Consider the following 22990-nt stretch of genomic DNA (forward strand, 5'->3'; position numbering starts at 1 on the left):
TATGTTGAAACGGGTTAACGGGTTAGTTCCCCTCCATCTCGATTATTTAAATCAAATTGGGGGAAAAAGGAGAAGATGAAGACTTTTGACTACATTTAAGGAGAGAAAAATCAGCCATAGAACAGTCATCCCACGGCTGCTGCTTCTCAGCTTCTGGTTAATATGTGGGGGGAGTGTCGGGACTCTTCCGAGTATCCATCTGTATTACACAGCTCACGAAAATAACCCTGAAAGAGAGAGAGAGAGAGGGGAAAAGTCTCACCGAGAAACAGCGGAACAATTAGTCAGTATAACACACACAACTGCTGCGGTAAATAAATCCGTGGTCTCATATATATCCGATTCGAGAGCCATCCATCTTTCACATTCCCACCCACTCGTTACCTACTTACGTTCCTATACTTCCCCTCTCATCCAGTTTTGTTTTCTTTTTTTCCCCCCGCACCGATATTACGCATTTATTTGTAACCTACTGTGTGGCGCGCTTTTAAAAAACTCGGTTCCAGCTGGCCGAGTTCATTCTGCCGGGGTAAGATAGTCGGCAGGCCAAAATTAGCTCCGAAAATTTTTCCCTGAAAAAAGAAGAAAAACCCAAAAAGAAGAAGAAAAAAAAGCAAAAGAAACGGTTTCGAGAGGATCTAGCGCAGTCTCTCTTACGTGCGTATAATTCAGGGCGGATAAGCCCGAGGAATGCATAATATAACATTTCACATCTATAAGCTGAGACGTTCAACTGCGTATAGCCCATAGGATACATCTAATAGCAGTTAATACAGTCAAACTGGCTCGTTTACAAGGATTAGTTCACCGTTTTCAGCGTCAAGCTTTCAATCCATTAGCGTCGCTCTGCGTAGAGTCCCGGACCTTCTGGGCGCCCATCGAGGTGGAGGAGGAGGAACGAAACAAGACTGAAACCGCTGAAGCGGGAAAAACCAAAAAACCAAAAAATCCAGCAGAAGGAAAAAAGACATTGAGACATGTGTGTGCGAGGGGCTTCTTCTTTCTTCCCTTCGACTCGACTCTCCCAGTCACGCCGACCGTTTGATGAACGACCGTGTCCCGCCGAAACGGGAGGCCGCGCTCGGCTGCTGCACCTGCTCCGGACTTTATCAAACGACAATTTCTGGTTTTTTTGGTTACGTACGTACATCCTCCCTCCCCTCCTTTCCCCTTTTGCTTCTCCTCCGCCCATTTTCATTTCTATAATCAAAAATCAACTCGTTTACAGACCTTTTTTTGTTTTTAAATTTCTCCCGCTCTCCTATCTTTTCCAGCCAACTCCCAACGCCAACAACAACATCAACGGAATTCAAAAAAAAAAGGGAAATGAAGAGAAAAATAAAATAAAATAAGCGGCGGCGAGAGCGTGCCCGTCGTCACAGTTTAATTATACACACAGGCACACACACTCGTATCAATGTGTAGCGCTGCTGCTGGTGGATGGTGCTGCTGCGGCCGGTGTTTTCTATATCCACTTGTGCTCTAGCGCATTATGCACACCGTGGCATTTTCTACGTACGTACATGGCAACATATAATAGGAGTTTCCACATATTTCAGGGGATCACCTGTCCGTTCCTGCTGCATGGGCTTGGCTGCGATAGGAAACCGAGCGAAATGGGCTCCCACCTGTCCTCCCTTTCTAGACCTTTTTTCTTTCTATCCGCATCGGAGCGCCGGGGCTCCCGTCTGTATCCGCCAAACATGTGTATGCATATACAAGTACAAACAGTGTGTGTGTGTGTGTGTACCTAGTGGGGAAATAAAACACCAAGACACGATGTGAAACAACAAAGTTCTGGTCCATTTTTCTTAACGTTGTTGCTGTTGAAAATGCCAATGATGCTTTAATGCTTAATGGTCGAGAGCCAGCGGGAGTTCTTAAGGGGGGAGGGGGGGGGGGCATTCAGGGAGTCTGTGTTTGTCGAATATTTATATACGTAAAAGAATTAAGTAAGAAGAAGAGAAAAAACGTGCTGGAAAAGTGGAAAGCTGAACTAATGTGACACTGAACGCTAGCGTCATTCATCAAAGAATTTTAGAAAAGTTTAAAGCTAAACCGAGACCGACAGCCCTTGAATTCTAACCCATTACTTTTCTTCCTACCCCCCCCCCCCTTGTCCACCCGACCCTCTTTTTTTCCTCCTTCTTTCCACCGACTTTGTGTTTTTCCTTCACGTGAAGAAGAAGGAGAAGAAAAAAACGGTTCGTTTAATTGCATTCACGGCCGGCAGAAAATTGAATTTGAATTGCGCGCGCGCGCCCGGAGCGTGGACACTCGTCCGTCCGTTCGTTCGCCCGAAAATTGAATCTAAAATGAAACGGAATGGAGAGGAGGCCGTCTGTTTTCGTGTTTGTTGTTCCTCTCTTTTTTTTTTGTTGTTTCCGGTTAATAAACGACTGACTACGGAACGGGCTGCGGAAATAAACCGGAAGAGTCACGGTCGATCATGTGCGCACACACACACACACATAGCTACGCTTGTGTTTTTGGCCGCTGCTTGATGTTTGCTTCTGCCTCTTCCGGTTTACCGGTTCCGACTAAGCAGAAGGGGGGGGGGGCATACCCGCGCACTCACGCTGTCATTCTCCCCCCTCCTAACCCCACCACCCGTTTCCCCCCTGGCTCTGTCTGTATCCATCCGTCTGTTACAACATTCTGTCTATTCTCACTTGTCGGTATAATATATACGAGCAATAACAATGACCGAGTGTAATGAAACACCTGACCGTTGCCTATTTGCACCTGTCCAGGAGGTTACTTTTTTTTTTTTCTTTTTTGATTCGTTTGTCCCTGATGTGCTGCTCCTGCTGCTGCCGTCCCGTCCGTCCGTGTTTGTGCATGCGTGCCAAAAGGGGAAAGATAAAAACAGGAGATGGAAAAATGCGCAGACACCGTGACCAAAATGCGGGTCAATGAAAAGATACACACAAATTTGGAAAATGAAAACAAAAAAATTAGTGAAATTCCGGATCAAACTTCCGCATTTATACGAAAAACAGCAGGAGGAAGGGGGTAAAAATTTTTACAACGTGTGTGTGTGTGTGTGTGTGTCCTCGGTGGCTCGATTGTTTCGGTTACGTCACCCGCCGGTGTAACGACGCGTCGTCGTTGTAAAACTCATCTCCTCTTTTCTTTCCCCCCGGAAAAAACAAACATTTTTCTGTGTCAACTTTTGGGTGCGTTTCAATTTCCCGCGCTTCTTGTTTGAATTTTGGTTTGTTTTTCTTTTAATTTCCACCACCCAACGCAAAGGAGAGAGAGAGAGGTGGGAAAAAATGGTCGACTTTTTGTTGGCCTTTTGATTTCACATCCATCACATCACACGACGGAGAGTGCATGATGGTGTCATATAAAACTTGCTACTGTTGCCGGGGTCCCGGCTTATTCGTTGGTGTCGCTCGAGAATGTCGGGGAGAAGCAGCTTTATTGTTTTTGACACAGGAACAAGAGTCCGAAATGATGATGATGACGACGACGACGGCCCAGAGAGACTACAGTGTACTAATAATGGCGATGAAAGGAGGCCACCTTCGTGTGGTTAAGGTCACCGTCTCCGGGGTCGAAACCAACACACGAAAAGGCACATCTCAAAAGCCCCAACAGCGAAAAAAAAGGCAACAACAACAACACCGGGAGGAAGTGGCTTATATAATACACAATAACTATCTACACTACAGTTGCCATGGTGTATATATACTCTACTATTTACTGACTTTTGGGCTTGTGTGTGGAATGAAATTAATGTACTTATACGAGTAAACTACACAACCTTCTCTCTCTAGAGTACATTTTAGTACTACAAATATTCTTTTTCTTTCGGACTGTTGGATATTATGACCCGACAACAGAAGCCCGCCAGCAACTACATAGACACTATGTGTGTGTAGTAGTAGTAGTTTGATGAGAAACGGCATTTTTCTCCCTTGGCTCGGCACGGTACCTCTCTCTCGGTGGCCACCCAACCACCTGGAAAAATCCACCATCTTCCCAACACTGTGACTGGTTCCCAACACTGTGGTGGTGGTTTTGGCTTCTGCTTTTTCTGCTATGCCACAGTTAGTCGACGTAAGAGTCTTTTGGCTATTGTTTAGTGTGACACCATCTGCGCCAAATAAGGAAATTTGATCAAAAAGAAAAAAAGCCCCGGATTCGGACCAAGGCGCCCCTTTCGGCACGCAGAAAAACAACAACAACAACAGCCAAAAGAAGAGCAGAAACACCAAAAAGGAGAAACGAGCGACTCTATTATTCTCATTTTTTCTTTTTCTTTTTGTTTTTGTTTCTTTTTTAATTTTATTACAAAGTGACGTGATGTATCATCTGGTTCAAATGACATGCGATGGCTCTACAAGGACGGTGTGTGTGTAACGCAGTCGCGCGGGAGACGGTCTATATACGTGATGCGGGAGGAAAGGATGATAATAAGGTTGTAGATCGATTTTCATGGCCCATCAACCTGCAAAAATGGTCATCGGGAAAAAGTGGCGGCGGCGAGGGCCTTGGACTTGGAGCGATCTGTTTGGACGGACGAACCTGTTTTTTTGTTTTAGTTAGGACGGGCGCGAATCATCGTCTGTTCGTACCAGATGATCTCGAGTTTTGAATTTCAAAAAAGCAACCGGTGCGCGCCCTTTTTTCTTTGATGGGATAGGAGGAGGAGGTTCTCACGTCAGAACTGCGTGTCAGATTCGGCGGCAACAAACACACAGCCTAGCATCTCTCTCTCTCTCTTCAAAAGTAGTAATTCAAACCCAACGGCCTTTTTTATAATTTATGCCACCTGAAGGGCCCCTGTTTGCGCGCGTTGGCCAGCCAGGCAAAACACAAATAAAACAAAAAACAAAAAACCGGGCGAATATCTAAGAGAGAAATATCTATAAATATAAGAGTATATACATAATACATTCAAGTCTCCATACGTACTATATCAATCGGCGCTGGCCGGCTATAGATTATATGAGCGCACCGTATTTTTATTAAATTTATTTATTTTTTCTCCCACAGTTTCCACACAGGTATAAAACTTTTGTTTTTTAGCGCGCGGGGTCCTGATTGAACGGCCATTTTTGGATGGTGAAAAACGATTTATTCTTTCGGAGAAAATATACAGGAGAGAGAGAATTCGATAGTGTTTTTTTTCTTTCTTTTCCTTTTTATGATAGAAGATGCCAAGTGATTCTTTATTCGATTATTTCTCGTGTGTGCATTATTTATTGATTTATATTTTCTGTTTGTGTTTTTCTTTCTCGGGTCTCGGCTTATTTTATTTTTTCTTCTTCTTCTTGACTCGCGTGACGTATGAATTCCAAGCCGCGTGTTGAAAGCACCGCGCAACACGCGGTGGGCGTGCAATGAATTTCTTTTCTATCCGCGCTATCTCAAACTGCTGGGCCAGCAAGGCAAAGAAGAAGAAGAAGAATAACACAGCCACAGAAAGATGCCATCTTCTATCTCTCTTCTATCCGTCTATTCTTATCTTATATATATATATTTCTCTCTCTCTGTCTAGCTCTCTAGCTCTCTTCTCCTCGCATTCGACCCTGTTGTTGTTGTTGTTGTTGTTGTAGTAGATCGTGATGAAACTGGAACAAACTATAAAAGGGGACCGTTTCCTCCGTCCGACTTGCCAGCGCCGGCATTGCCCGTTTTGCTCGTTGGTTCCTTTTCGTTTTCTCTTCAATTTCCATTACGACGATTCTGATTCGAGACAAACCAAAAAACAAAACAAAAAGGACAACCATTTTATTGTCTGGTTATTTTGCTTTGAGTTATATAGCGGGCCCGGGTTGGGCTGGTGTCGCACTGGATTTCTCCGTGCTGGATCTAGTGCCAGCCAGGTCATACGATGATGACATTGGGCGCTGCTATTTCCGCTTTTCTCCAACGACTTTTTTTTTCCCCCTCTGATTTTGATTCTTCCTATACACAGCGACGCTGTTTTGCTCACCAGGCCATCCATCCGCGTCTCATTCTATCTCGACTTTGCCACGAATCAACTCAATGCTGGCCTGTTGTATACGCATAAAAGACGCAGCAGCCAGAGCGAAAACAACGAAACGAAACGATAACGAAAGAAAGACAGACAGAAAAGAGAGAAACTACTTGAATCAAAAAAGAAAAAGAAAACAACTTTCCCCATAAAACACGGCCGATTGTACTACTATACAGATAGAGAAGAAGCGCTAGGGGAAAATCTTTCTTCTTCTTCTTCTTCTATATATCCAATTTTCACTTTGCGCGTCTTTTTTTACTTTTCTCTGTGTGTTCATTTCTTTCTTTTTCTTTTTCTATCCTCCTCCCGACTTATTATAGACGTAGCACCGAGCGCCGAGAGAGCCGGGGCCCTTGTTGATTATTTATTAGTTCGTGTTGGGTGTTGACTTCTTTCACCTCGGCCGGATCATTATGTTTCTTTTATTATAGATTTCAAAAACCTTATACCTCCTCCTTCTTCTTCTTCTTCCTTCGGCGCCTTATTCTCTTTCTCTCAACTCTCTCTCAGTTCTTTTTCTTTCTTCTCCTCCTACTATCTAAGCGTACGACCCTCTCTGCCCAACTCGTTTAACTATCCATTAAAACCTATCGGCCATGGTGTGTCTACAACGGCGTTCACAGCATCCCCCGAGTCGAGAAGAAGAAAATACCCGAGCACAGTCCTCCTTTCTTCCCCCCCAAGTCCAAGATATTAATGGACTCGAACACGGACGTTTTTTTTTTTTTTCTTTCTTATTTTTCTAGTTCTGGGGGTCAGAAAGAAAAAAAGTAGAGAGGACCATCCAAAGCGGTATATAGGTAAGAATGAAAAACAAGAAAATAGAATGGGAGAGAGAGAGATAAAGAGAGAAATAAACGTTTTGCTCGAATATCTTTTTACGATTTGGGAAAGTCATCGTATAGACCACATACGACGACGGCGACTCGTCGACTCGAAGGCGGGCTGCGTTTTCTTCTGACTTCGCTTCTTCCCAACGTGTTTGGTTGGGTTGTGGAAGAAGAAGAAGAAGTTTCCTCTATTTCTCCTTTCCTTGAACCAGCGAGAAAAAAAAGAAACAGAAAAATTCCTTTTCGGAGCAGAAAACGCGCTCGTTTTGCATAAGCATGTCATCACGATCATTAAAAAGAAAACAAAATCGAAATCTCTCTCTCTCTCTCTTTTCTCCCGCAACTTCTTTGGCTCTAGAGGGGAGAGATGTTATTGAAAGGAATAACGTCTTGTTATTGCCTGGTTATTTCTTCTTCTTCTTCTCCTATTTTTGGGGGAGGCGAAAGACGAAGAAAAAAAAGGTCAAATTTTTTAACACTCGAGTCCTTGCGAAGGAATGCGCATCTCCTGGAATAACATCCGGATTTGTGATATAGATAAATAACAATCGTAATACTAAAGGCCTTTTTAACAGTTTGTGTGTTTCTTGGGAGTTTTTGACGACATCTGCGCGCGTCCATATAGAAAAACGAAATGACCGTTGCCAGCAGGTTCTTTGTTTTCGGACGATTCATAACGTCATCATCATTCCCCTGCGCGGTAACCCAAACCGGCTAGCATTACAATAAAGCGGCAGTGGATTATTAGATACGAAATTGATTCCCCCCCCCCCCCCAAAAAAAAAAAAAATTATTCCGTCCATTTTTTATTTTTTCGCGATCAGTCGAGCGAATAATTCCGCATTGCTTTTCATCCATTGGAATTGGAAGGAGACCCGAGAATGTTTCAAAGCACGCCCATTCATAATGTGTCCAACCGACCACAGCGAAATCAACCGGCAAACCTCCAACCGCAGGTAAAGTCCCGTCTCGTATGAAAAACCGCAACCCAACACTCCCACCATTCCGAGAACGGACGCAAAAGCGATCGTCCATTCCAAACGATTTGCGACCAGGAAAATAAATAAATTCATCCAAAACGAAATACTTTTTTAAGCCTCTCGCCACATCATCCCGCGCAACGGGCGCGGTTTCTTCTTTCTCCCTCCATCATCACACACGCGCAAAATCGCAACCACCAAATTATAGCGAGAGACTGTAGAAATACAACATTGTACGGATTTGGTATATAATCTCGCGTTATATAATATCAACTGTGTGGTAACCGTAACGCCCCCGAATGGAAATCTCAAGCGCATTCCGCAGGAGCGCGGTCGAAGCGGATTGCGGGATTTAAGACATTCCCACTGACCGTTTTTTGTTGTCCTCCTGAACGGCTGGAATGTTGATCCGATATTATATTGGACGTTCATTCGCCATATCCCACCGATTGATACACGCAACCAATGTGTGATGTCATACTACAAGAGCCAACGATCGTTAGAGGATTATCGGATTTTTATTCCAACAACTTGCTGTTTGGCACACACAACAACAACTCAATCCACTCGTTACATTGTTGTTGTTCGGTCGGGGGGCATTTCAGTTTCAATGGCCGGAAAAACCTTGGGAAAAAACCCGTCGTCACATTCCTGACGGGCAGATGAGAAGTTGAAGGAGGAAATAGTTCAACTTTCGTTACTGTGTGGATTCCACAGCAGCCCAGCCCAGCAGCAGCAATGTTGTTCTTCAATGATAGGATTCCCCTGAACAAATAAGCCGGGCGATTGAGCGCTTAAATAAATACCAATCCGATAAGACGATGAAAGAATAGTCAAGACAAGCAGGGTGCGCAAGTGGACGGACTGATGCCCCATATGCCCAGCATTAGAAATGTGCAGAGAGCTTTTGTGCCCCAGTCCGTCCAAGGGGGGCACTTGAACTGACATTTGGCTCGATGGACGGGCGCGCAGTTGCTGCGTTATTTGCGCTCCTTTGTCTGTGTGTACATAAGCAAATTATCAAGAGGGAAAAACAAATCAGAAAATGAGAAGAAGAAGAAGAGCCCCCGCAAGTCGGGCGAAATGAAGAGGCTATCCCCAGGCACCCAACCGGAAACGGAGTCGGTCTTCAAAAGAAGAAGAAGAAGAAGAAGAAGAAGAGTAACCCAAGACGGGGTCCATCAGTCAATGATTTTCTCCGCTCGACGGCGGATGGACTGGAACAATAGTTTCCAGCGGTTCTTATAGCCTCGCTGTTTGACGATATTTCGCCAAAAAAATAACGGAAGAGGAGGAGGACCTCCTTCTTCAAAGATGTCTTTTCTTCTGGTCCAAACGGAAATAAAAACACCAAACCCCCCTCTAAAAAAAAAGACTTAACAAAACGACGCGGAGATGAAATTCTACGAGCCGAGTGTTTTCACTGGAACACGAGAAGAAAGTGGGGGGTTACAACAACCCCCTGGCCGCACCGCTCTGTTTAGAAATATAAATCAAACCTGTTCCCGTTTTTCAAACAAATAAAATAGAAAAAAAAGACTTGTAAAAGAAGAAATGGAGAGTGAACTTGAGGAGATGAAACCAATGCAATAACAAAACAGAGAGAGACCCCCCTTGGAAAAAAAAACTAAAATTGAAAGTTGTATTCCCAGTCTGATTCGGCGGTGCAGCTGCCGCAGCTGAGTTAGAAGACACTGGTTGCTCGATATATCCATTGCTCATGTCACCTACATACATGTAGGGTATCTCCTTTTTCATCTGCTCCCGCGCTTTCTCAAGTTGGCTACTCTTTTTTGGGGTTTTGTTTGATCGTCCCGCTAGCTGTCCAGGCAGCAACAAATTTTTTTTTTTCCAGGGCCGCTTTTTGTGTGCGCTTTATTGGTTACTACATAAGAGAGGCCATCAACGATAACAACAAAAAAAAAGGTTAGATCCCACGGAATATAAATCAGTGCACCGGATGAAAAAAATAAAAACCGAAACACCATCCAGCTTCTTCTTTTTTCTCATCGTCCAACTGTTTATGGTGAGCAAATCTCTCCCCCAAGGACGCTCTCACGTGAGACATACAACACGTAGACGTTTTTAATAAATAGAGCAAATGGTTTATATGTGAATCTAAAGGGGGAGAAGTGAGGCTTATGTAACAAATGACAATAAAGTCTGTTGCTCTACATCGACCCTCACTCCCCTCTTGCTCTCCTTTTTTTTATTTTTAGATTTGCGACTATAAAGCTGAGCTCCCCTCTGTACCTCCCGTCAACTATTGAATTCGGAAACGCTAGACAATCGGCGTCTATCAGCGTCCTGGGCGTCGCCGTGCAACCCCCCTTTTTCTCCTAATGCGATCCCACGGTCCTTTTTTTTTTATTTCTTCTCATCTTTCGAAAACCTGCTGCCTCCACACCAGCACCGGTGGCTGTTGCTGCTGGTGGTGGTGGTTCGGCTCCTGCTGGCTCATGATGGTGGTGGCCGACTGGTGGTGTGTGTGCACTATAAATACGTGCTCTCTTTTAAATCAATAACAATAACCATTTTCCCCCCTCTCTCTCTCTTATCTTTTTAGATGGATGGTTCTTCTTCCTCTCCTTTTCATTATACCGTCATGTGTGTCAAACGGCGCCCGTCGTCGACGTCGTGGGAAACCGGCAACGATCTAGTTCAGTCTCACGTCTTTTCTCTCTCTTTCTCTCTCTCTATCGGTTCTATGTGTGACTCGGATGCGTGCATGGTGATTTAGTGTGCGAATAGAGCACACACACACACCGGATCGCTCTCTCAGCAGCATCACCCTCTCCTTTTATTCTTATTTCATTCCCCTTCCTCCTTCCCTTACCCGTACTTGTTGGATGTAACACAACAAGAGAAAGAGCGCGGCGTGTAATATGTTATGGAGAGAATCGCCGACCGGAGAGCAGATGCAACCCCGCTGTGATGTAATTCCCCCCCTTCTCTTATTTTTTTTTCTATCTTGTGTTCTGAATCTTCTTCGATGGACTTTTGAGAGCATCGATGGCATAACATATATTATAACATCCCGAGACCAGCTGCAACGGTTTTCTCCTTTTCGGTGATGTGACCGCTTTTTTTTTTTTTTTTTTTTTACTTTAACCTTTTTGGGGGTCTGACACGCCGACACGGACGCTGCTGGATCCGCCCCGGTCGGTCAGGTCGGTAAGGCAAATTTCTCCCCAGTTTGAGCGATTGATTCTATACAAGCACCGCGCAACGGCGGATAAACTCACGTGTCCAAGACATAAAAAAAACCGTGACGTCGTGACACTCGAATTGGTCCGACCCCTTGTCGATATTAGTCAATGCCCATAATGTGACGTCGACACAAGATTCGAAATTCGAATTCGTCAATTAATAATCTTCTCTTCTGTCGTTATTTTGTAGTTGCCGACTCGATTCACTTGGAAGGATTGCACAGGAGAAGCCAAGAGGTAGAAATGGAGTCACGCTCTCTTATTGTCTCCTTCTTTACGTACTATACAACCTCCTCCCCCCTGACTTCCCATCGCTCTTCTTCTTCTTCTTACTATACATACCATTTCAGAAAGAGAAACCAGCATCAAGAAGCTTTGTCTAGACTACAACTTTGTTGGAACTTTTTTCGGGTAAAATGAGTCGGCGGTGGCGACACAGCGACGGTAAATCGACAGGTGACGGTGGCGGTTCGAGAAGAAGAAACCGGCGACTTATAGGATGCGGGGGAAAGAAAAATGTCTATAAGAAAAGAAAGAATATAAGAACCGGCTCTTCTTTTCTATTTCTCTCTCTCTCTCCGAGTCGTAATAGTAAATGTATAGTCATCAGACTCATCCGACGTTGTATAACAAAGTGGGGGATTGTCTCTCTTCTCTATTTGATTCGTCCACACGACAACGATGACGACGCCCCACGGAAAACGACGATGGAATACAACGTGTAGAATAACACGGAGAAGAAGAAGAACAAGGTACCGCTAGTGTATTTACTATCTACAGCCCCCAAAACTTCCTGTCAGGTGTTGACGATGAAGAAATATGAACACGGGAGAGAGACTGAAGCTATAGTGAAGAACGTCTCTCAACCTGCGGGGCCTGTCTGCCGGCTGGGCCATTGTCGAATAAAGAAGTTAAATATATTCACACAAGAGCTGCTGGAAGAAGAAGAAGAAGAAGAGGGAACCTGATCTTATTGTTATGGACGCGCACAGTTTCCCTTTTTGGGTCTTGCGCGTCTATCTGGTAGTTCTGGCCCCTGGCCGTGTAGTCTCTTTTCAGTCTCTCGTTCCGGACAGATTGCCGCTCTACGGTGTCTTGGTTTTGGCCCGTCTCCGACGACCTTCCCTTCCCCCCAAAAAAAACTCGGAAGCAGGAACCCGGCCCACTACTACCACGTACATATAATCAAACTTCACACACACACTCTATAGAAAATAATACAATAGGCGGCGGCCGCCCTCGTCCGATGACGATGGAAGCGGCCCCGGAACGGAGAAAGCGGATGAACATGACCCATGCGTCGGCCGTCATTAAAACACATTTTTCTGACAGCAACTGCACTCGAATAAAAAAAAAACCTTCAAATAAACAATGAATTTCTCGAAGGAGGGGGGAATTATAAATAATAAGAAAAAAAAAAGAATAAAAGAGAAAATCCATCTCATCTAACTATGGATAAGAGAGCGCCATCGAGCATCTGTTCGGGGTATTTCACCTCGTCTTGTTTGCTGTTCATCAAATCTTCAACACCAAGCCATCAACATGTATCGAATCCGTGTCCGACATTCGATTATCTTCTTCTTCTTTTTTTTTATTATTTTGTTATTCAAAAGAATTTTCTTTTTTTTTCTTTCCTTCCCTTCATTTGATTGTAATTGAAATCGATCGACCGGAGACCGGGACAAACCTTCCATTTTTGAATTTCAAAATAAAAAAAAAACTTGTTTTTCCATTTAGTAGAAAAATCAAAGAAAAAATGTATGCAAGTTCCCAAATAGACTGTTGACAATGCCAGACGGAAAAAAAGGGGGGGGGGGTGTCGGTGCAGAGTTCCGAATGGAATGCGGGAGAAAACAAGAAGCCCCCAAAAAAAGACTGGAGAAAAATCACGCGTCCAAATCGAATAGTTGAGAGAGTGATGAGTTTTCGCCACGGCATATATGCAGCCGAGTGACGAGAGCAATAAGACGCAAAGAAACACGGCAAGAGATGGGCATAGATAGTAGTTGTGTACAGTATACACTACAGTATAGTGGGTGGGCCCTTGCCCGGTGTTTTCACGAGCTTCCGAGTGGAGAGAGAAAAAAGAAAAAGAAATAAAAAAAGGACGGACGGGCGTTTGGAAATATCAACAGCATCGGGAACAAGTTGTCGTCGGCTCGTCGAAGGCGCCCGGCGCCACATCAACAACAAGAGGAAGGAGAAAAAAAAAACAAAATTACAAAAAGAGAAAAAATTAAAAAAGAAATTGCTGTCGTCGACGACGACCGATGGTGCCCAACCTCATCCGTCCACTTGGTTATTGGTGCGCGCACGTTCTACTACTATACGACAGCGGTGCCGAAGCGGTCGACCCTCTCTCCTTTTTGCCACCATCCGGGGCTAAATCGAGCATCCAGCTGTTGTTGGCCTCCGCGACTGGTGACTCGATGACATCTGACTTTTCTGTTTCGAACGGTTGTTGACTGTGGTAAGTTTTGATGGTGCCGTGGGTGGGTGGCAACGACCAACCCGGCGGGTGAAAAGAGGAGGAATAGCCCATGCAAGTATATGGAAGGAGCTTCTCGACTTGAGTTATTCGTTTAGCGTGTGCGTATATGACTACCGCAGCACCGGTGGGGTTATTGGGTGAAGCAACCGACCAAATAAAAGAGCAACAGAGAAAAAAATTCCCGGTATTTTAGTAGACATAAAATATTTGAACGAAAAGAAAAAAAGAACTGTGCGGTTATTATACAGTGGAGGTGGTGGTGACGGCTCACGACGACAGGGTCGTCAAGACTCGACCCAAAAAAAAAGACGCCGGACGAGGGAGAAAAAATGACTATATTCCGAGCACACAATAAATCGGTGATGATAGACGAGGCTCCTATAAACTACCAGGGTCGTCATCAAACACACTGGAAATGAAGAAGAAGATCGTCAACACATTTCCATCAGCGCAATATCCGTCCGCTATTCCCCCCTCCCAAAAGAAACCGGACGAGCGTGATCCCGAAATGGGACATATAGGAAAAAAAAAGGGGCCTCGGCGTTTGATCGTAAAAGTCAACCGCTCACTTTTTTTCTCTCTCCTTTAAAAAAAAAAAAAACTTACAGAATAAAGTTTCCCGTTCTTCATAGACACCTTTAGACATGGCTCTCACGTGTCCCTCGTCCGGCAACTTTGCATTCTGTTTTGGGTTCTTGTTGTTGTTGTTCTTCTTGCTCGGTTTCATTTGTGTTTCTCCTCTTTCCTTGTCATCTCCGGTGATCTCCATCGTTTTCCAAGGCAGCCAAAGGGAATAGACAAACACACACATCGACTTGTAGTCGAGAGAGAGATAGCCGCCCTATTGTCTTGTGTGTGTGTGTGTGTGTTGAACATAAAAAAGTTTCAGAGCGAGCGCGGTCTTTTAACAGAGAGAAGAAGAATACACATGAGCACATGTATCTAGAAACATAGTCGTCCGTATAGCGCTTGATATAGTGGAAAGGCAGAAAGGGAGGAATCGACCGAGCGCATCACGAGACTTTGGGTTGTTGTTGTTGCTTTTTGAAACCGAAATAAAATCGGGATGGAAAAGAATAACCGACCCGAGCTAAGGGAGGAGAGAGAGAGAGATAATATACTTTGTGTCTTGGGAAATCTCTCCGCCAAGAATCCGGATGTTAAATAGGTCATCCACCTGGCGAAAAAACAAGAATCAACAACACAGTTTTGGTTTGTTTCTTCTTTTTCAATTACATTCGACTCGTGTTTTATTTCTTTTCTTTTGGCTACGGCACGACTTTTCTCTCTCTCTCTCTCTCTCTCTCTCTCCTCGCGCCACATCAAACACTTTTGATTCGATTAGCCAATAAGAAAAACGATCGACGATTGGCGAGTTTTCGAGACGGCGTCGAAATTCCTGGCCAATAACACGTCGTCTCGTTCGACTCTCGACTTAAAAAAAGAAAAAAAAAAATCTCACGCCCGTTTGGCCAAATGAGATATGGCGGGAGAAGAAGAAAAAGAAGAAAAAGAAAAACGGGAATGCATACATAGTATAAGACTCACGGGCGCGTGCCTTCCTCTCTCTCTCAAATATGGTCTCCCGGCGTCTATATAGATACATCTATGGATTGGTGGAACGAAAGCCGATTCGACTCGACTCATCGGCTCTTGATTGAATTTGATGCAAACGGGCCGCCCGGGAGAGCGGAGCCGTTTGGGTCCGCGGCGTGAATGAAGATATTTATCGGATCTTTGTCTTTTTCTTTCTCCATCTTCTTCTTAGTCGGGAGTTTTGTTTTTAAGAAGAAAAAAGAGTCTATAGAAGAGTCTATGTTTTAACCGATGGTGTGTATAAAGACAGAGTACAACAGTATGTCTCTCGTCCGCCGTGACTGCCGCCGAGCCGCCAGTTCTTCTTCTTCTTCTTACGTAAGAAAAAGAAAAAGAAAAAAAGGGCCGGCGAGAGCGGACGCGGACTTCTTTGCACGTCACTCTGAATGGATGGGATGTTGCCTTATTCTCTCCTCTTTCTCTCACTCTCTGCCCATTAGAGTGAATGACATGTGAGCGCCCTCACGCACGCACACACCAGCGCATCACGCACATTTGAATAGACACACACACGCACAAACACACAGACAGCGAGAAAGAGAGAAAAAATCTATGCATATGTTTAAAGACATTAACGGCCGCAGGTTTTTATACACGTACAGTGTGTGTATACGTCATACATAGAAATAGTTATATATTTTTCGGGAGGTTGTTTAGTTGTATACGCAGAAAATATTACCCGTGCCACCATATATTCCAGCTAGACGTTAGACGTCTGTCGGAGTCGATGAGAAATCGGCTGATGGAAAGGAGAGAGACATTTCATTACATTTCTGCTGATGGACTCTCTCTCCTTCTCTCTCTCTCTGCTGGGTGGGATCATCACGGACCTGCGTGGCGCCCATTTGTAAATCTAACCTCGCGCACACAGCACCGAACATTCCCCCACAAAAAAAGCGACTGACACATATGACCGCTGAGAAATGATTTAATTGTTCATTGTCCATCCATCTTCATTTCGATTAGAAATGGATGTTAACAAAATATCTCTTCTTGTTTCCGGGGGGCTATTCAGACACACAGACTGTTTGATCCCATCACGTTTTTCCTGTTAGATTCGGGTTTAACTTTTCTCTCTCTCTCTCTCTCTATCTCTTTGCTTGTAGGTCGGTTTGACGAAACAAAAGGAAATAGAATTCCCTTATTTACGAGTAGGTACCGGTGTGGCGGCAGGTACCTCTTGGTAAAAAAATTATCTAGTTCCTTAAAGTGTTCAAATTAAATTTGATTGTTTATCCACAGACAAAGTTGTGAGGTGCAAAACAAGCCTGATCTGCAGTAGTTCTACAAATGAGTTTAAAAAAAAAACGCCAAAAATGAGTCAACAATAAAAGCAAGAGAAAAACAGTTTCAGTCAACCGACTAGCTCACAAATAATAATGGTACTCCGTACTACGTCACGCCATAACATCCGTAATCAACGCCACGAAATAGTCGAAGAGGAAGAAAAGAGATGAATGTTTCCTACCTTTAAGCCTGGGAAATACAGCCAGGCATCCACTGTAAGTGCTCCATCCATCCGAAGACTAGTTGAATCCACTAGACGAGATAGGAATAAGGGTGTCCTCGTGACTGCACCCACACTCGAGAAAGGGGAAGGAGAGATTCGTAACTCGATCGGTAGTTTCTCCAATCAAAGATGGATGCTGTTTATCTAAATCAAAAATCAAAAATGAGTTACGTAAAATATTGACAGGGTCCACAAGTAAGTAAAAGTTTAAAATTTGTGACAGTGAATAAACCCAAATTATTAATAAACACAAGAATGAAAGGTTTCCAATATTCACTGCACTCATGCAAGTCATGCATCATGAAACTATAGCATGTAACAGGTTAAAAAAGTAACAACTACATTCATTACCCAAAAGTGATGATACTGATTTTGTTGAATGAAAGACTTGTCTTCTTGTGGTTATGATGGCTGGCTCAGGCCTCAAATCTGCACAAAGAACAAGGTTATGTGGTGCAAACAAACTGCCATGCATAGACATGAGGCTAAGGGGGCAAATAACCACACAACATGATGAATGCTGTTAGTCAGATACTAACATTTCACAAATTCACAACAGATTTCTCTTCTATTCAATTTCCCTTAATTCATTCTATTCGTATTCATAGTTATATTTACCTGATTAACAATACAGGGTGTGTGTTAAGTTATTCCATAAAGAGCCACGAGACAAGATGTCACCCCGAGACCACAATTTTTGTCATTTAATGAGCAGACGACACTATTCTTTTAATTAATTACCGCGCTTTTAAGATATCGATAGAACTAATTAAAAATCGATCCTCACCCCAAATCCAGATCTCCTCTACCAGAGTTAAGATAAAAATAAAAAAAAATTACAGGAAACCCTCAGAGAATTACTTTTAAACCATCACAATAAAACCCTCCAGGTCCCTCTTGGAAGCCAAGAGAGAAAATAATACTTATTGCTTTTGACATCTCGTCGATGACTCCCGACAAACACCAAACCCCATTTCCTACATTTATTAAAAAATAAAAAATAAACTTGAAACGATCCTTGCGTTCGTGCGACGAGGTACACACTAGACCGGTATATTTAGCACGGCAGGGCGGAGGACTCGGCGGCCATCAAATGTCAATACAGCTGCGGCGGCAGTGGCTAGACTAATAATAACGGTCATAAAGTATCAAACAAGACTTTACGAAACACACAGCTCGCTAACCTCTCAAGCTATAGTCCCGTGCGTACCGTGTTACCAGCCCCGTGCCGTGCAGCCCAATGACCAGCTATATGGTATACGCCGGTGACAGGAGACGGACCCAAGAAAAAAAACAAAAACAACCAAAAATCGTATTTATGAAAACGACTGGCCGATAGACTTTCGAATGGGAGGAAAAAAGAAACTGTCAATTCCACTGGACGCTTGTCGGTTTTCTGTTTATGTTTTTTGTCCACACAGCAACGTCAAAAACTGAAATTCAAGAGCCGGACTGTGTATAGGCTATGTCTACCTTGTAAACTGTTGCAACTGTTGGATCAATATCGAATCTTATCAAAAGAAATAGGTTTCAATGGCTGCACAAGTAGTGGTATTCGCTTTGGCCATTTCTTGCCAGTGTTTGGGATATATAGGACCCAGCGTGGGGTAGTTTGTTGCCCAGTCAGTCACGTCATGGGCTTCGAAAAAAAAAACCTGTCCCGCGCGCTATGGCCCCAAAGTCCGCCTGCTATCAGAATACTGCGCTGTGTGTTCGCCCTGGCACTTGATTGCCCCGGCTTATAGCATTGCCTCATCATCGATAAACGGTAAATGCGTCATTTGTCATTTGCTCCTGATTTGCGTGCGGCTCCGAGATTCCGGCGAGAGTCTCGGCGGCACAGACAAGCAGATCCCGACAAATCAGGCGCCGTCGTACATGCATACATATACTATACTGCGGGTCATGCGTCTAAAAGGCATACAACACGCAGCCCCGACACAGCCGAGCAGTTCACCAACAACTTGGAACCGGTTCAAAGACGGCGCAACCCGCGCGATGAATTAGCGTCGCATTGAAACGGGGCTCTTATATAGTCGGGGCAAAAAAGAAGAAAGAAAGCTAGAAAGAAAAAAATGTGTACGTACGTAAGTATATAAAAACCTATAAAGCATTGGGCCGGATGACGTTTCATGGCGACCCCATAATCTCCATTGGTGGTGGTGGTGCTCTCTCTCTCTCTTTCTTCTATGCTGTAACCAGCCACTCTTCTTCTTCTTCTTCTTCTTCTTCTACTCCGATCCAATCTTGTTTATACACACACCATCACCAGGATATGCGGTCACCATAACGCGCTCTTTTCTGCCGTCTGCCCGCCGTTGCCGAGAGCCTCATTTCCACCACCAGCCGGTGCGCATTTCACCGCGGTTTGCCATGCCAATCCAAATATAGCGATGATATGCGTAATCTCTCTATGCTCATCTCTGATTTCTTTTTCTTCTATTTATTTTCTTTTCTTTTCCTTCTTCACTTTAACCTTTTAACGCAAGAATGTTTCTTCTTCCATTTTTTTTTTTACTTTTTTGGCTTTTGATGAATTTGGTTGGTTGAATTTGTACAGAGAGATTTGTGATCTTTTGGACTTTTTGGCATACCAATATGTTGAGTGATGCCCCCCCCCCCCCTAACAGTCCTCCGAGCGGTGCTATCATGTCGGCTAGACACGAATATTATTGCGCAGGTAAATTTTTATTTTTTTTTCTTTCAAACAGAAGGGAAATTTCAACTATGGGGTTGAATTGAAAGAGGAAGGCAAACAAACAACAACCAAAAAAACATGTCAATCCTTTTTTTTTCTCCTATTTTCTATGCGGGATGTGTGTTTTTCTCAGACACGATTTTTCTTCCATTATTATTTTTTTTTAAATTCAATCTCTGTCGCTTCTATCAAGCGTAGAGTGCAAAATGAGTATAAAATGAAATAGAATAAATAAATAATGGAAAAATTATATTTATTTTTTATTTTTTTATTAAACAAATAAATCCCCGGAAAAGTTCAAATAAATTCGGAATGAGGAATAAGAAAAGAAAAAAAGGAAAACGGCTTGGAGCAGCACAGCCGCATACATGGGGCGCTACATGAGGGATGGTTGTTTCTTATCTCATCTTCTTCTTCTTCTTCTTCTTCTTCTTCTATTTATATATATATATATATAAAGGGACGGGACCGAGTCCGTTTAAGGACTTGCTGCGGCCGGCGAATATAAGTTGACCACTCCCGTTTTCCTTTCTCTCATCCGCAGCTCCTCCATTGCCGGCCGGATCAAGCAAAAAAAGAACTATAAGCAGCTTATAATAAACAGCGCGGAAATTTTAAAAAAAAAAAGAAGCGGGGAATTTTTTGACCAGCAGCAGCTGCTAGCGCCAGTTCTTCCATCAATTTCAATTTCGCCATCAATCCGTGGTGTGCGGAATCATCGGGATTTTTCGTTGATTAGTCATACGAAACTAAGGTGCCAACTGCCAACAAGACTGTGTGGTGCCCCCGGTTTTTGTTCTCCATTACAAATCCACCACCACCAAGGGGGCCGCAACCTAAATGAATCTCTAACTATAACACCGCCCGGCTGACCTCGCAACACGCCACGGTGAACGACACACAGGAGGATATTAGAGCGAGAAACGGGAGTGAGCCATCAGAATAGATCATCAAGACATATGGACAACAGCATAAGGTAGGAGGAGGGAACCGCAACCGTATACATTTGACGCAATGAACGTGTCGCGTCCATCAGAAGCCCAAAGCCGCCCGGCAGTTCAATGAATATTCACCGGGTGAGACTCTTTTTCGTGTTCAAAGTCGTCGCACAATTGCGAGACCAACTCGGCAGCTATATTGCGTGCGATCGAACAAGTTCACTCAACATTTTTTTTCCAGAATTGATCAAGAAACGTGTCGGATAGTTCTAAACACAATCCGGTTGAAGGAGAAGAAAGGAGCTGAGTTCATTTCTCTCTCTCTCTTTGGTTGGCTACTGCTGCTGAGCGCTGGAGGGACAGGAGAGACAGGTGGAAAACAGCGGCGCAATAAGTAGCCACTGCTGCCGGTCCACCGGTCCCAACACACACTGGAATGGGTTTAAGCGGACCTGCTACTAATTAGTCACGACCTGTCTATCATTCTTATTCTCCTTTGTCTGAGCTGTGTGCTGTGTATACAACTGTTTACCACACAACTACTTACCATAGAGTTATCGATCAAAAAGAACTTTTTGTTTTTTCTGTTTTATCTTTAAGAGTTTCCAATAGAAAATAGTTGAAAATCCTTTGGGTTGTGGGTTTTTGTCTCTCTTTACCTTGTTGGCTTCAAATGCGTCATGCGGATTTTTGAAAAAAAGAAAACTATATTATTCTTTCCGGTTTTGGGTTTTTCTTTTGTTTGCTCGACTCGCAGGATTGTCATCGCGGTTAGCAACGTGCAACGCGTGTATTTTGTCGAAAACGTTCACCGCCCAAACAGTCCGGTGCAGCAGGCCAGCAGCAGCAGCGGGAATATGAAATATTATAAGAAAAAGTAAAAAAAGAAGAACAAGTCAGCCCAGTCTCTCCCGCGCGTCTTTATCTGCTGTTCAAATCCATCCCGAGCGTTATTTCGGCAGACCGTACAATTTTCTATTGTTCTGCGTTTGGATGTGTGTGTTTTGTCGTTGTTGTTTTGTTTTTCTTGGTCTTATTTTCTCTCCTCTTTGATATTCCTGTTTTATATCGAATAGGTTTCAAAAGCTTTCAAATGACGTGTAGCCCCGCGACTGTCGACAGTTTGTTAATACTCTATATGCCGGATAATCGCCCATAAAAAATGCGAGATTGAATAGATTATTAGAATTTCTGCGATTGTTCACGCTTCTCAAGCGGGACAACAGTTCCGGTTGATTTCCACGTAATATTTTCAATGTGGTCATTTTTTATTTTATTTTGGTCACTTGACAATGACGAAAGAAATTTAAAAAATGAAAATAAATAAAAACAGGAAATATTACAAACTATATAGAGTCTGTTTTTATTTTGTTTGTTTTTTTTATTTTAAGCAAACCAAACAAAAGCTGTTGCCATAGGACGAATAAAAGAGAAGGAAGCAAAGTACTTGCGGTCGTCACCTGTCTTTTTCCTCTCTCTCTCCTGTACACTGTAATATACTTTTGTTTTTTGTTTCGTTGTGTGTGATGAGTGGGTGAGTGTTATTTGTCTTTCCTTTCTTTTCCACCTCTATATAGTAGCTGTTCTGACCCGAGACTGCCAGGGTCTTTGGAGGAGCTCGTGCCAGCCAACCCTGGCCCTGTCGTAGTCTAGATGATATTTCTTTGCCTGGCGCCCGCTATATCTATAGTCTTTTGCCACATCACCACTCGTATTTCTCTCTCTCGGACATTTCAAAAAAAGTAGATTTGGCGCTTCTACGTATATTCCTACATTGACGCTTTCTTCATTTTTCTCGATTATCAGCTGATTGATTTGGATTGACTCGGTGGTCCAGCCGATGGGGAATTGTCGTCGTATATATTTCGACCAGAAAAACAAACAAGCGAAAAGTTATAAAGAAGAGACACGTATCCAGAAGGTGTTGGAGATGGAGAGAGAGAGAGAGAGCGGACCAAAACTCGGAGTTAATGACAGCGCAAGGGGCACAGCATTGATCAGCAGATGGTCAGCAGCAGCAACACAAGACACGATTGCCGAGCAAAGGGGGTCAGCCCAAGCGGAAGCCCATCCACAACACAAACAGAAAAGAGAGAAAAAAAAATGGACGCCGCGTACAGTTGTCGGCTGACGGGCGTGAGTTGGCTATCCCTCTGAGCGACCAGTTGTGTCATCCGACCAAAAACTAAATAGAAAAATAGAAAAACGAAAGAAAAAGAAAAGAAGAAGCACCTGCTCTGATGTGTGTATATACTACTACGACTACTACCTGTAACCTTCTTTTTTTTTTCCACCCAGGGGGATGAATAGCTTATGTACAAATATAGTCTTAGACATATTCTTATTTCTCTCCCCCCCTTCAATCCTCTTTTTCTATCTTATATAGCTCGGAGAGAGAGAGAGAGACTTGGGGCTCTTATCCAAAGTTCACATCAAGAGTCGACCGTGTTATTAGCTCAGGCTAGATCAGTAATATAAAACCCGAGCTTGTCTCTTTATTTCTCTTCCTACGTATCTGTCTGTGAGAGTGGAAAAGAAAGAAAAAGATGGAGATAGAGAGCCCCGCATGGCCGCATATGTTACCACAAAGAATTATGTCATAACTCTTTTTATTTTTTCTTTGTACTGTATATGTAGTATGTGTAATTCTTCCTTTATTTTACTTTGTACTTATTCTGATATTACTACGCTGCTGTGTGTGTATATATACGTACCTGTATGTGTGTGTGTGCTCTAATCGAGC

General features: G+C 43.5%; 1 long non-coding RNA gene across 1 annotated transcript; it reads right to left on the reverse strand.

Moving 5' to 3' along the window:
- Positions 1-8394: 8394 nt before the first annotated feature.
- LOC124314365 lies at positions 8395-17991 on the reverse strand. Its single transcript, XR_006911193.1, has 4 exons — positions 17230-17991; positions 16963-17040; positions 16570-16755; positions 8395-8570 (listed from the first exon to the last, which is right to left on the reverse strand). It is a non-coding gene; the product is annotated as an uncharacterized LOC124314365 (long non-coding RNA).
- Positions 17992-22990: the final 4999 nt, after the last annotated feature.

The sequence above is a fragment of the Daphnia pulicaria genome, chromosome 10, assembly GCF_021234035.1.
Source record: "Daphnia pulicaria isolate SC F1-1A chromosome 10, SC_F0-13Bv2, whole genome shotgun sequence".
Lineage (NCBI taxonomy): Eukaryota > Metazoa > Arthropoda > Branchiopoda > Diplostraca > Daphniidae > Daphnia > Daphnia pulicaria.